Below are 16526 nucleotides of genomic sequence, written 5' to 3' on the forward strand. Positions count from 1 at the left end.
GGCCACTCTGTGTACCTGGCACGGGGGTCTCCTCAACTTTCGTTATGCCACTGGTGGTAAGGCATGTTCATTGGATACTAGGCAAAGTAAGGATCCTTATAGGATTGTTACTCTTTATCAAAAGAATTACTTTATCAAAAAATGACGTACCTCACCAGCTCCTTGTTATAGTCCAGGCACATACAATTCTTCAGAGAGCATTGGAGGGATCACCCCTGCTGTTGCAAATGAACATGGGTTGACAAACATTGAGTTCTTCACTGCTCTGGTTTTCTCCAAAAAAACTCCCATGGATATAGAGGAAGCACAATAAGCAAGCGTGCAATGGCAGTGTGACACCAGGTCCTGGTAACCCACCCAATTTAAAATAATTTTTTTTAGAAAAACCCCTTGATGCACTGAGGACCTCAATTATTAAAGTTCTGGATGGGCACTTGTGCAACACAACATAATGCAAAAAAGTAGCATACATTTGAATATCATTTAAAAGACCAGTATTCTCAGTGATAAATTGTGTTGCGTCACTGGAGCACTGGGGCAATCTTTAGTAAACTTGTGAGTATTCTCCAAGCATATGGGGACATTCATGTTATTTTCCAACAGGCATTTCATGGCAGTCATGAGTGTGAAACAATAGCTTTTCGAGCACTGCCCTCAAATGCGTCGGCCTTACAGTGCTGTGTAGCTAGTGGTCATTTGATGGATGGACAGCAGAGGCTCCACCACGAGAAATCAAGCAGTTTCTCGACTTTCAATGATGAGGGAAGAGCAAGTGTGGGAAAAAGGGGCATTTGCTAGGGATCTTTTCCTACCACACTCTATATGATCTCCTTATTTCATAAGGTGAAAAAGGACCACAAGTCTAATTCTGATTCCTTTAGACTATAGGGGCAAAAGAGACTCTGGAATACATGCAGGAGCATCAGCTGCCAAACACGTGGGGGCAGATTTATGAGGCCCTTGCGCCTGTTTGCGCCGCAATTGCGTCACTTTATTTGACGCAACGGCGGTGCAAACAATGCGCCCTATTTACAACGTGACGCATCTAGGAGATGCGTCACGTTGTAAAGCCCTGCGCCATAGGGAGGCGTTCCTGCGCAGAAGGGGGCCTTCCTGCGCAGGAACGCCTCCTAAAAGTGGCTGAGTGAAATCTATAAGATTTCACTCAGTCACTTTCAGGCCAATGCTGCGTCAAAACCCTGCGCCTGCTTGAAGCAGGCGTAGGTCTTGACGCAGCATTGTGAAGATGGGGCACCCCCGAGCCTTGCTGGAGCTGCATCGTGCTTGCGACGCAACTCCAGCAATGCGCCACCTTTACGGCACAGATGCGTCACGCATCTGTGTCGTTTTTGCCCCATGGTGCGCCGCATTGTAAATGCGGCGCACCATGGGTGGCGGAGCAGCGGCGCAAGATAACTGGCGCATCCCTGGGGATGCGCCAGTCATCATAAATCTGCCCCTTGGGGTCTCTGTTAAGTCACCAACAATGCAGTCTTTGGAGTCCACCCAGAAAGCACAGAAGCCCAAACACTGGGGGCAATAGAAAGTCACCAGCAACATAGTTCATGAGGCCCATTGTGAGTTCAAAGGAAACAAATACTTCCGTTTGCACAACATGAAAAGAGCCCATTGGGAGACCAAAAGAAATAAACACCACAGTATACATAGGGTCGCTGAAATTAGGCAGCAGGGGAGGACCAAATTATGTGGCAGGGTTGACTAGATTATGCGGCAAGAAATGACAAATAATGTGGCATAATGTTGCACTTTTTGTATAGCATTACTTCATTGTTTTCTCATTTTTACAATTGTTTACATTGTCTGGGTACAGGTTGCACCGAATTAGTACCAGTTTAACACCCAGATAGAGCAATAAGCAAAATGAAGGTGACCAGTCAACATGTGCAAAGGGCCTTTCACTGTGCTGCAACGTGTCACTGTTTTTGTAGTAACTTTTGAACCGTTTGAGCTCGAAAACCTGTTTTGTCTTAAAATCTGCAGATTATGCAGCAGAAAATGGATTAAGTGGCAAATGCAGCAAATCCACACTTATGCGAAAAATGCAGCAGCAGTGCACTCGCATAATTACAGTGGCTTCCAGTATACACAACATGAATTGTTTCAGTTGAGATGAGGAGTCCATGTGCCTTTAGACAATAAACATCTTGAAGAACGATCAATACAGAAATGTTGTTTGTAAAGGCAATCACTGTAAGCTTGCAAGTAAATGTAACAATAACTGTGCAGCTGTGCTCTCCAAAGCTACACGGAAAGTTATCAGTCTCAGACTACACAGCATTTTAGCAAGGGAAAGGAAAGCCACTAGAGCAATTAGAAAGGTATACTGTAGAGCATGCAATGGCAGGGAACTGTTTGCATTACAGCCCAACACATCATTAAGGCCACAATTGTTATTTAATGTGGCGCAATCATCTTTCTGATCTTCTAGGGATAAGTAATTACATCCTTAACTCACAAGCTGTGCGAGCTTATTGGTTATGTGTATTTCTATGTGCATATCCAGCCTGACAACAATGAAGTCTTCAACGTTTGCCTTACAGTTCTTGACGAAAAACACCGCATTTAGAAGAATTCACGTCTTTGGAAACAGTGCAAAATAGCATAAAAGAAGAAACAGCACAAGGAAAAGTACACTTTTCTATTAATTCTGTTTAAAATAAAAAATTGAAATAAAGCCACTAACCGGAAGACCAAATATTAGAATAAACACGCAGAATGTTTTTATTAGAAAAACGCACTATATGAAAAGAAAATCGATATCAAATTCATTAATAAAGCTCTGTGGGGCATATTATCAAGGGCCGGTGTTAAAATTATCGCCGTTTTTTTCAGCAGGAAACTGCCGATAAAACGGCGATAATGGGCTTGATAATAGGCCCTTGTTAATTCCCCTAGAAGCCCATGTTCTGATGTTAACATGGGATTCTATGAGAATTAACAAGGGCGTATTATCAAGCCCATTAACGCCGTTTTATCGTCAGTTTCCTGCTGATAAAACGGCGATAATTTTAACACCGGTCCTTGATAATATGCCCCTGTGTCTTTAGGGCATGCAAGATCAAATAACATGGAAGAATAAAAAGATGGAGAAATAGTGAAAACAGTGGGAAGAGGAACAGGAATGTTTATCGGTAAAACAAAAAATAGAAAGAAGTGGAACAAAAGATTGATGCATAGCTAACGATGAGAGTACAAGGTAGCTCCTATATACATATCATTATGAGTGAGTGCCTTATGGCGCCACCACAAATGGCCATGAGAGGTTATCAGATTGCAATGAGTGACCTAATGATCGGTGTTGCTGAGAGGTTGGTAGGTGACAGGGTGTGCAAGAGGGGCAGAGATGGGTGCGTATTATGTAGCATTACATTTGTACTGGAAACATGCCCTTTCAGTACAAAATCATATGCCTAGACAAATTCTGAAATATTCCACATTTTGTAGGTGGGCTATACAGTGCAGCACACATGCAGTGTGTGGAAGGTTTGGATACCAGAGGTTCAGCAGTGAAAGTACAGCCTCATTTCATTTCTCCCTCACTTCAATCTATCTTTACAACATGGCATTTGAAAGCGGAATGCAGCTCCCAGACCATTGATTCACCGAGAGTACAACAAAATCTAAGTTTCGAATAATAAAAATGTAATGTATTTTTTTTATTATTTCTTTTAACAGTTTTTTTTAAATTATGTTTGATTGACATTTTACATAATGGTACGCAAGGCTGGGTGTCTTTCAAAGCTATTTAACCCCTTCGACGCTCATGACGAGCTGGGCTCGTCATGAGGTAGCCTCCTCGCACGCTCATGACGAGCCCAGCTCGTCATGTAAAGTGCGGTTTTAAAAAACTCAGCACAGGAGCAGAATTCCGCTAGCGCGCATGCGGTTAAGACACACTTGTCTTTCTTTGTCAGGCTCTTCCACCATATTACTTCAGGATTTTGATCGTGCAATGTGTAAAGTGCACTACACTTTGCTCACACTTGATTTCACCACGAATTGTGAGAGCAATGTATTGCATGAAGGGGGTAGTGTGAATGGATTGTGTAGTGTTTAATGTAGTATCATGTGCCTAGGGGTTCTTCACTGGTAGGTCCCTTTAAGACAAATCATATAAAATATACTATTTTTGCTTGCAGGTAGGGTAGGCAGGGTAGTTGGGAGGTAACATACAATCACCCGCTCCAGCATATTGCACCAGACGCCTAGTTTAAAAAACATTTCACAAAGCATACTATCTTTTTTAGCACTATATTTCATTTAGTGGAATCAGTGTCTTTTTCCAAGAGGGTGTGTGCATGGGTAGGTTTCATGGTGGCATAGGCAGGTTTCATGGTGTATTTATTTATTTACTAGTTTTAGGTCGAGCATTCGAGACCTCTTGCATATACTTTAGTATATACCTATATACTTAGGGGCAGATTTATGAAGGCCTTGCACCGCCGGTGCGTCACTTTTTCCCATGTTAAAAATGACGCACCGGCGGCGCAAGGCCTTCATAAATCTGCCCCTTAATATATACTTATATGTGCAAGTACTTTGTGGACTCTGGAGATCAGCCCTAGAACTTGTCTGCTTAGGAACTTTTTTTCCGTTCAACTGCCTCTATTTAACTGTCTTGATAGAAAACAACCAGTAGAGGTCAGTAAAATACCAGAGTTGCTTTCTGCTGAGGGACTTTATTTTTTTTATTTTTCTCGCAACTGAATCTATTTAACTTTCTTGATAGAAAACGACCAGCAGAGGTCATTAAAATACATGAATCACTTTAGCATTCTCTAGATTCCAGTCGATAGAAATTGTCTTCCAAGAGCACCCGTAGACAACAATATTTTTTTCAAATCTTTTGTTTTCAGTGATATGACCACCGAAGGCCCTGATTTTATATCAAAAACATAGCTTTGGACTATACCATTCCTCGCTGAAAGGCAATATTTCTCTCCATGTGTTACCATACCTGGTGTGTCACGCAGTTTGGTGCTTACTTTCCCTCTATGTTAAAGAACAGTAGATGTTTCAGCACCCAGGCTAATGTGCTGCATAGCTAAATACATGTAATGTCCTAAAGGCGAGACTGATTGCATTGGAAATGCTTGTTTACATAGTGCTAGTGTGTATGTTTACAGCCATTTCAAAATGCCCCAGTACAAGGGTATTTTGTAAATCCCTCCAGGCCAGGTGGACCACATGAATACTTGACATCTCTCACAGTTTCATTCGAGAATTACTCACTGCTTTTCTCGCCTTATGTGCCTGCATGCATTTGCATATAACCATAACACAAATCAGCATCCTCCCTTGCTGCCCATGCATAGCAAATCTGACATGTTATTGCCTAGGTGCAGATCGTTCAGCAGGTCTTAAAAATGTTCACATAGAGAGAAATTATTGTGGATTGTTGCTTCTTCAAACAAACCTCCAATGGATCCACAGAGCAAGCCCCTCTGTGAATGAATGAATGAATGAATAAATGAATGAATGAACCTGTAACAGACACCCACTAACCACATCGGACTCTTTGTATGAATTTTGCTAGGTTACCTAAAATAATTGGGATATCAGAGATTTATTTAAGTTGGATACTACTGATATTTGCTGTATTGACAAAGGAAACTCTCTATGATGGTACCCGGAATAGAAGAGCCGCCTGTACAACTGGATTGTAGAACCATCAGTAGCTTGTTGTGAATCTTAAGGTTTTGGCTGGGGGGTCATACAGACTGATTTTATGAGCTGGCAATGGAGGGCCTCCACTCAAAAGAATATGGCCAATCACAAGCATCCAGTGAAGGGGCAACCAGTGTAGTGGCTAAGTGTTTAGCAGGCACATTTAGCCCCAGCCTTATTTTGTAACTCTTTTCCAAGAAATAAGAATTCAAATGTCCCACCAAATAAGGTGAGGCATAAAAATATAATGGTTTTGTGGTGGCAGGCAATTGCCAATTTGAAGAAGCACCCTGTCTGATTATCAGCTATATGTTATTTGCCCAAGAAATATTTTTGTCTGTGTGATGGCTTTTTTGTATTTTCTGACATTTGGAGTTAGGTTAACTTGTCCTCAGATAAGTTATACCATTTGCACTCTATTCTGGTTGCCTGCTTCATATATTTCACACTCAAATGTTTACAAGGTAGACTTAAGGGATTGAACCTAAGCCCTATTCTTTAAGGAAACTTTATACTTAATCATGAAAGTGGTTCTTTCTAGGATGTAATGCAGGGTATCAGTAAAGACCTTGTACATCTCTCTGCAGGAAACTATAGGATTAGCCATTATGGGGTCCGGTGGGTGACCCTGTCATAAAAAAGGTGGATTTAAGCTGTGAATAACATATTTTCTCAAGTCAGTTGTTCAGTGTAACTTGGGGGGTGGGCTGGGGTACTGTTGTTACTAAGGGATGACAAAGCTGAAAGTCAGTCATGGTTTGTACCAAATTTTTGATGGCGGTGAACAACTGAATGCCAGTTTTTGCATTTCCTTTTTAAACTACATCTAAAGTGTGGACCTTGAAAAAAATGTAATGGGTCGGCAGTCACTAAGGCCATCCAGCCTTTGGAAAATAAAGCATGACTGACCGGAGTGTATCCTACAACCAAAGAACTAAGTACTACAGCAGATTTTGCAGACATAAATAATGTTTCACAAATAGGCAACAGCATACCAATTAGGTATTAGAGTACTAAGGGGAGATTTTAACGTGAAGGTGGGGAGACTTGAAGCATAATTAGTGGACAGCAGATTGAGTGATGTCACTGAGTTGCTGTTATAAATCATCGAAACCCCACCACCCTTGCTACCTAACCTTTCCGACAATCAAGTTGTGAAGTTGTGCTAAATGCTGGTGCCTAATTGTGAAATGTAGGGTTTAGTAGAAAGTAATGTACCTGTGGTAGTAGCTTTATGTGGTCCAGGGGTTGAGAGGGTGCATGGTGCTTTAACATCTTTGTTTTAAAGACGGAGAGCATTAAGTCTGAAAAATAGATCTTCAGGAAAGGTGTGCTAACATTACGTTGATAGGTGTACATCTTTTTAATTACATAGTACTTTTTACATTGGGAGTCATTCCACCGCAGACAAGTCTTGCAGTCTTTTGCATCACTGGACTTTCTCCTAGAGCTAAGTTAGGTTTAAGTATCCTAACCTTTAAATATATGTGTGTATATTTGCGCGCGCACACACACACACACACACACACACACTCTGGAACTTCATGCCTTAAAATGCTGGTTATCTGACTGAAGGGAGGCGTACCCTTGCCACCGGCTGATTATGTCAGCATGCCAAGGTGTGTGCCGAGTAGCAGCCTGTTAGCTTGCCTGTCTACTTTATTGAAGTGAGAATGCTGGTGCTTAAAATCCTAAAACGATTTAGTTCACTCCAGCAGATGATGGAATGCAGGGTCTAATGGTGAAATTAGCAAATAGCATCAAATGGCTGTCTACCATGTCGAGGTTCAGATGTCCTTGAGCCAACGGGGTTGTAAATTTGTGATTTTCACTGCCTCAGTAGATAACTGGTCTATATTTCCTGACTCAAACATTGAAGAGTTCATCACAAGGCATTAACTTCCACAACTGGGTTTCCTCTCCTATCATTAATTGACTTTATGCTTGTCTTTGGCCCTGTACATTTCTCAGCTACCTTTGAGCTAAGTTTACTCTACAGGAATATGACATACATACATACGTACATACATACATACATACACACATACATACAATCATAAACACATGTGGAATTTCATCAGAACATTGTTATATATTTTGTAATGCAGAATTACACAGAAGATGGATACAAATGTTATTGATCCATTTTCAAATGGAGTATGCAATGAACTGATGCGATGTCCTCATGCTAAGGTATTCAGTGTGCAAAAATACTATTGCCATAGTATATTTATAATATGGAGTTGTGTGCATGTGGGACAGTATTTGTGTGGACAGTAAATGCAGGTGCAGGGAAAATATGGTAATCCCTTTACACTATGTAGCAGTTAATTGGGCTGCTGCATAAGATCAGCTCAATGATAGGTATTATTTGGACAGTGTGTGATGTGCATCAGCATTGTAGTATATAAACTGGTGGCCGCACTGGTGAATGTAGGCAGTGGACATCATATGCATGAGAATGTCCACAATGTGGAATAAGATCAGTTAATGCTAGTTATTATCCGGACAGTGTGTGATGCCTACAAGTATTGGAATATATAAACTTGTGGCAGCTTTGGTGAATGTAGGCAGTGGTCATTATACATAGGAATATGCCCAGAAGAAAAAATGTGAAGCTGTGTGGAAGCAACATCTAACTATAGGGTCCGCCCTTCAATTTTCTCCACCATCGGAGTTATTGATCCGTTTAAATTACCATTAATTATTGGTAAGTCAGTGCCACCATTTAAGAGCTCTCAATTTGTATCAGTCCCTTTTATTGGCTTCCTCTTTTAACAAACACAACCCTATCTTCACCTGCTATAGTCGAGTGCTGTGTGTATTGAATTTGGCGACCATTCTGTAATGTCATATAGTTATTGTTAATGTAACATAGATAGTGCACGGTCTTCCATTAGCATGGGGTTGTCAGGGATGACTTTCTGGGCTTGTGTGGATTTTGATGAGTAGAGTGGGGGGAAGATATGGTTGTATACAAGATGAAGGGAAAAACTAACGTCCTCCAAAAATACCAGCGCCAGAATACAAACAGCCACTCCATTGCCGCCATCAAGCGGCATATTTACAAGCCACTCTCGCCACAGGAATGTCACTTTATGTGACGTCCCTGTAGTGATAGAGCCTTCGCCTTATCAACAAGGCAGCATTAAGCCACTTAACATGGCTTTACACCGTCTTGTGAATAAGGCACCCTTTCACGCTATACTTAGCGTGAAAGGGGTGGGCAATGGGTGTTGCAGTGGGCGTTTTGCCGCAACATCCATTGATTTTGATGCTCCCCCATATTTACAATGCCAAAAATAATGCCAGGAAAAACGTGGCCTTACCCTTGCGAAACGAGGAGAAATGCTTTATTTCCCTTCCTGCACATAAACAATAATTAAAAAAAAATTAAGAGTTAGAACTTCTATGTGTGCTGAATTCTGCAGCACACATTGAAGTTACAAAATGCCATTACTGATTATTTATGTGCAAGAAGGGACATATTACTGCGCATAAACAATCTTATCCTGCAACGCAGGCACGTTTGCACAATGATGCAAGAGTGCCTGCGTTGGCGCTAGGCAGCTACATTTTTGCGTCAGTGCCTGGTGAAATGTAGGACTGAGCTGTATTGTTGTACATGCGGCGCAGCCCTGAGTTTCAAACGTGGCGGAGTGTGACGTAAAGCCAAGAAGGCTAAGGCTGCGCTCCGTCACTTTTATTGTAAATATGCCCCTAAGTGTATGTATTTAAGTATACAATTACTATTTTTAACTCCACATCTATAAACCGTGAACAGTACATCCATTCTTATTGGTATTCTGGAGCCGATGCTTTCTCACGATGTAATTAAAAAGTCGATAGTGTGGTGGAACACCGAATATACCTTCGTTAGGTGGATGTGTTAAGTTTAACGAGTAAAGCCTGAGGTGCCAACCAAACACCGATTAGTGCTGTATTTTATAATTCAGACAGCAGCGGGGGACCATTTACTTCCTTGCACTAGGGCCCATGACACACTGGCTACGTTACAGTTCACAGACGTTGTTTTTCCACAACATCTGCTTAAGCTAGTCTACCATATATAGAGGGTTGACAATGGGGCACTGCCCCTTTGATTCAACGCAATTTAAATATCAGTGCACTTGTTTTAGAATGTTGAAAGGCAGGGTTCACCAGTGGAAGCGGCTGTTGCTATTGTGTTTACTATCATTGCCGTGAGGTAAGCCATCAATCATCGCCTCTTCTTTCAGAGATGTGTGCTCAATGCATGCCATGTGAACAGGAGTGTCAGCTGTATTTTGCTGTAGTATATGAACACGTTTCAGGATTTAATTAAGGGTCAAGTACTGACAGCAGATAAATGCAAGAGCTGAAGCATATTTCTGATCACTCTGAAGACTGCAATCACGAAAATTATTATCATTGAGTAAAACTGGTCTCAGTGATGGTGACTGAGAGATGAAAACTCTGCTAGTCAGCCGTAATTTACATAATAATGGGTTCCCGGTTTTCATCAGCACCTTTTGTTTGTACAGTGCTTACTGCTACCGTAAATTGTCAAAATGTCATTCCTCTCCAATCAGCCAGAAACTAACAACAGTAAACAAAGCCAGGGAAAATTGTCTGATTAAAGGTACCTTTGAAATAATCTTAAAGCTGAGCTCTTGGCGATGGTCTGAGATGTATTCCTTTTTTTTTTTCAATAACACTGTGGCGCGAATTGGAAAATATTTCCTCTTGTAATAAGCCAGTGGCAAGTTAGTCCATAGGTGATGTCCTGAAAATATGCATAGCTTTGCAGAACATGTTTTTTTCTTTATTTTTAATTCTTTTTTGCTCTTTTTTCCATTTCTTTGCATGGATGAGACTAAAATATTCAGTCCATATTCAGGTATATAATTCACTTTTAATTTTATTGGGACAGGAGTGTTGATCTCAATTAATAGAGTCAAAAATCAATGTTATTATCAAATGTATTCATTTATGACTGATTCTGTACGGAAATTTAAATCAAGATCTTCTGACACAAAGACGAAGAAAAGCCCGTAAGATGTATGTTCTTGTTTGAACGTCCGAACTTGCCAGGTGAAGTGGTGGCCGAGTCAACCCAGCAGGTCTTGGAAAAAATTTAAGAGGAACGATTGACTCTTCCCAACCTCCCTTTCCACATCGACCACCTACAAGCTCCTAAGTCGCCCCAGACCAAATTACCCCATTTCAACAGCCAATCTACATGTGTTGAAGAAGCCTCCCAGTGCTACTTTCGCTAATACCTCAGTAATGAAAGGATGTGTAGATTTCTCTAGGGCTAACCTTACTAAAAATGAGTGAAGTGGATCTCAAATGTCGGGGTCGGTGGGAGGAGTACAGCGGAGGGAGATGAAGGAGGAGATAGAGAAAGTACAAGTGGCATTGCCAGTTGTGGACCTCCAACTATAGTGTGACTTGTGGATGAGGTGTTTCTTTAAGGGGACAGTCTTTCTTTATTTCATTCATGAGGATGTGTAAGGGAGGTTGCCAAATCTGGGTTTTGATGGAGTTACACATGCAAGGAACACAGCAAGAGAAGATCTGGCATTTTGTCTAAAGTGTCTACTATATAGTATAGCGTGATGTTCTAAGTATTTTTGTGGTGGCAAAGCCTGCGTATCACAAACCTCTTATCTGAGTCCATCTCTTTATAGGGGATCAGGTCCCATTTGCAAAGAGAGGGCTGTCCCCATGGGACAGCTTCCTCTCTATGAATGTGTGAATGTGTGCATTTGTCAACGAATGGACCAGTGCCAGCTCCCCTGATATCATGTGCTGAATGCATGTTGGGGCTGTGTTAGACAAAATGATAGTATTTAGTAAATATGAATGCAGAGAGGGAGACCGACTGTCCCTCCAGTGCCCCCATCGCTGCATTTGCAGCCGTCGATAGCATGTAGCAAATTGACATCTGTATCGCAAATAGTAATTAGACATGAGTTTTTGCAACTCTCTCTGAATGGGCATTTTTGATGCACCTAATTAGTGCATCAGTTGCATTGCAAACGGAAGATGAGGTCACAGTCAACTGCTAGGCAACCCTACCTTACTCCATTAGGCCATGTATGCTCACTCTTTTCTCGTTTCCTATGTGTATGTCTCCATGTGGAATAGTGCCTTTAAGTGGTCAAAAAGACGTGTATGCAGTGCTACTACCAAATTTCGCAAATAAATTACATAAAACGTATGTTAAAACATTACACACATTGCCTCTCAATCATACACAACGCAAACACAACTATACGGCTCGCCACTTGAAGATTGTACATACTTAAAGATAAATTCACACACGCTGTTGCTGCTGAAGCTCGCAGATGATCCTACAAAGAATTGCATAACATCGGTGCCATGGGCCACAATGCATGCAAGGAAAGGGGCACTTCCATGTATTGGTTGGTAGCAAAGTACATCTATAATTGGGGTGCAGTGAGCCCCTCACATCCCTCTATCCCAGTGTCACTGCAGATGCTGCCCTATTGATAGCTACACCCCTGCTTGCAAATGTAGAAACTAGCATGCCTGCAATCATGCATGCTGACGCGTGTATAGTACATGCTGTCTAACATGTAAAGGTGCCCACACAAAAGGCACAGATAAATACTTGCATGCATTGGAAGTAAAATATTTTAGAGATAGCACAGCCTCACAGTGGGAAGGCACCATAAACACAACACTCATAATCTTTACTAAAAATACAATTCTTTGCTTTTTGCATGAAATGAGAAGCAGCAATAAAGTGGCATCTGTTTAAGGAGCACCAAACCGCTCGTATGAAGAATTGAAACATTTGGCTCATATAATACTTAATTTATTTTTATGAAAGTACAAGTGATGTAAATGCATGTTTACAACAGAGGGAGATGGAAGCAGGGCATAAAAAGAAACAGCCTGGTACTTCTGGTCCATAAAAGAGAAAAAAGACTGCAAGAGTTTATACATAAACTAAGCATGGCAACATGCTTGTCACAGATTTCCCCAAATCAAATTTCCTATGCACTTAAAAAATGAATTATGCCCTCTAATTTAACTGAGCAAAAATCTGCAACAGTGTCCTTTTGCAATGAAAATAACATTCCATTGTTGTCTGTAGAGGGGTATTAACATAAGGACAATTTCTGAATAGCAATTTTTGACAGCGTGTCTGAATTCCATTTGATTTTGCATGGCATCTTTATATTATTTTGTGAGAAGCAAATGGAGACAGGCTGCGATGCTTCTCTGTGAGGGATTTCGTTGAAATGCTTGCATTGCTATGATGTGGCAGTGTGTCAATAAACAGCTATGGCCTCTTGAATCTGAGCAGACCACAAGGAAAGACAGCCGATCAGCAGCATCTCCTCTGATACATTTTTGGGTCTGTCCTAAGCCAAGACTTTTTGATTTTAATTAAATTAAATATATATAATATACTTACTTACAGCGACTATTAGCCATTTCCCTTCATCCATTAGTCTGTTACTGTGCCATTTACATTTTTGTTTTCCACCCACCACAGCATTCAGCATCGGGCAACCTGCCAGCTCACTTCTGCCACTGGCTTACTTTTGTGCAAGTGCCCTCATTCTGCACTTACACACTGAAATTAGCCCCCTTGTATACTGTCAGACAGGACTTTTGTTTCATTGGACATTTCCCCAGTATATTGGAAGTTGGATGCTAATTTTGAAAGCCAAGGGTCGATACTGGTGCCTCTTTCATGTTCCCCAACACCCCGACATTAATAGCGCTGCAGCGGTGCCGGATTAAATCCTGTGGACACCCCTAGACAGTCGCAATTTCGGCCCCCCTCGCGAATTAGGAAAGCTTGATTGTCATTTTCTTTCAAGATCAAATCAATATTATTTTGAACCTTATCGCGGGTCCCCTAAAAGGAGTGGTACATATAGGCTGGGTCCGACTTTGCCTATTTAGTAATCTCAAATTGGTAGGCAGAGGAGGCCTTCAGGAAAGAGAGAGAGAGAAAGAAAGAAAGATGAAAACATACAAACAAACAAACGAACAAAGAAGAGGAGAGAGGGTTGAAGAGAGTGCACAAACAGAGTAGGAAGAGAGAAGAGAGAGAAAGGAGAGATGGATTGAAAGAGAGAGAGGAGAAAAGGAAGGGAGTGGAGCTGGTTGTAGCATTTTTGCAAGGACTGCTGTTGGTTCCTCAGAACATTTATGCATATATGCCCTTGCACATTTTTCAGAAAAACATTCACAAATATTGGCAAAGCCAAAAAATTGCCAGTGAACACCAGACCAATTGGCTTTGCCAATGCTTGTCTAATACGTGGAATCATGCTTAGAACCTTGCACTGCAAAGAGGAAGAGAAGATATTGCCCACACGAACATCAGAGTTTGTGTTTACCATAGGTTTTACTGGAATGAGAACAGCATGCCCATTCCAGTGTGCAAATATTAAATTCTATAGCAGTGCAGTATGGTAAACAAATGATGCAAAAATAATCATTATCGGGTTTATAATTCTTGTAATTCTTGTTGTATGTGAAAGTGGTTGTGAGTGGGAGCCATGTTTGTGGCAGTAAGCACGACACATTGCAAGGAGGCTCTTTTCTGCCACACAAGATTGTGGAAATATTAAATCTTAGACCGATGAAAACTAAAGATGACGAAAAGGCGCGAAAGCACTGAGAAAACTGCTAAAAGGCAACTAGTTAGCAGCTGCCTCTTTGACCTTTTGCTGCATCCATGGCAACGGGGCTAAAGGTGGAGCTCGATTTTAATATTCTCACACCCACCACGTTAAGCCTCCAAATCCCGCAGCAAATTAATGGCTGAACTCGGAAGGCAGATCTGTGTTCATTGGACCAATGCCGGCAGTCTTTCAGCTAATGAGCGCGATAAACGGTTTCATGCCAGGAAGCCCATGCGAGCAGAAATATTATGCCAGGCCAGCGACATCTATACCCAAAATACACTGCCTTGGTCAGCAAAACCCGTGATAATCCTTGCAGAAGCAGTACATCCTGCATACGGGTTATGCAGGCCATGTTTGAGCGTTCAATTAATTTTACATTCAGGGCATTTACCGAGAATTAAAGACAACTCAGTCTATGTACAGTGGATTTTGTATTTATACTTCTTTGAAACCTTGTTCATATTTTTTTTAATACGCATTGCACTGAAGGTGGATGTCATTTATGTTTTTTTTTCTAATGTCTTTTTTTTAAGTTCATAAGAAATTTTATTGATCGAATAGGAGATGTCATTACAATGCAGAAAACCAATAAAAGAGAAAATGATAACGAGCAAGTAAAGCAAAGCAGTGCAGTAAAATAATAGTTACAAAAAACTCCAAATGAGCAAAATGAGTTACAAAAAATGGAATACATCAAATAACAGAAAAAAGATAATACAGCGGATAATGAAGAAAAAGGAACGTATAAGGCAATCATGTTTCACTTCGCAAAGTCAATCCTCTGTTGACTTTATTATTGTTTCAAGTGTTGCACAAATACTTTACGCATTGCCTCTGAATCAAGCCTGACTGTCCTGTGCCAAGCTACCAGACGGTTGAGCACTGGTTAATTTAGGATTGGCTTATGCCTCACCCTGACAAGGACTGTGGTTGCTACTTGACCAGGGCTCACACCCCAGTCAACCCAATTTCTCACACCTATATCCAAATAAAAGGAATACAAGTCAATGTATGCATACTAAGCACAGGCACATTTTTGTTTATGCTTGTGTAATTTCACACAATTTCTGTTGTGTGAAATGCACAAATTTAAGCGATTACACCATGCTGCATAATTGCGATATTGTTCTGGTATAAATCCTATCACAGGAGTACAATAACAGAGTGACCGAACTAACAAGCAACTGTTGTATGCATCACGTGCCCATTACACTACTTTTTTTTAGCTCAAAATGCATCATATTTCACAATTAAAAATAGTGCAAAATGACAGATCAGCATTTCAGGTAACACCTCATAATTGCGTAATATTTTGTTCATTGTGCATAATATCCGCAAAGGAAATGATGCAATTTCTGCCCAGACTTAACAGATTCATCAATCACTAGCAAGAATTCACACTACTAAGTCCATCATTAAGTCAGCATCCGAAATGAGAACCTTCATGCCAAGCTAAATCACAGGAAAGCAATAACTATAATACGAACCTATCAGCATGCCCTCATTTGAAGAGTATCAGCCTCCTTGGCGCAATCTACGTCTTCTGAACAAGTAAAATGCTGCCCATTGATTTAACCCACTTGGAACCTCAAAAAGGTGAAAGGTATGGTAATAATGGGCCTCTATTGTAAAAATAATACACAATCCAGAGAGTAGATGTACTGTAAGAATGATAGTCTATTAAAGTCTGAATATGTGACTTGCATATTGTTAGAAATGGGATTACTGGTTGAGATGGGTGGAAGCTCTACTCAAGCAGCAACAACAATCTTTCTCAAGGTGAGCCACAGAGGTCACTAAATGAACCTGTGTTTAAACATCTGTTAGCTTGGCACAAATGCAGTCAGGCTAAAACTTAGAGGTAATGTGTAAAGTATTTATATTGCACACAAACATTAATAACATTATAACAAGCTGGCAATAGTATACAACCTTGCACTGCCCTATTTGGTACATGCTTGCCTTGATAGTGAGGCCTGCACTCTGTAGAGCCTTCAGGACCTTCCCAAGGTGGATCAGGTGATCCTGCCAGGTAGAGCGAAAGACAGCAATATCATCCAGATATGCTGCACCAAAGGACTCCAATCCAACAAGGACTTTATTCACCAACCGCTGGAAGGTAGCAGGGGCATTCTTGAGTTCAAAGGACTTCAAAGTAAACTGGAAGTGCCCATTTGG

This window comes from Lissotriton helveticus, chromosome 8 (assembly GCF_964261635.1).
Source record: "Lissotriton helveticus chromosome 8, aLisHel1.1, whole genome shotgun sequence".
NCBI lineage: Eukaryota > Metazoa > Chordata > Amphibia > Caudata > Salamandridae > Lissotriton > Lissotriton helveticus.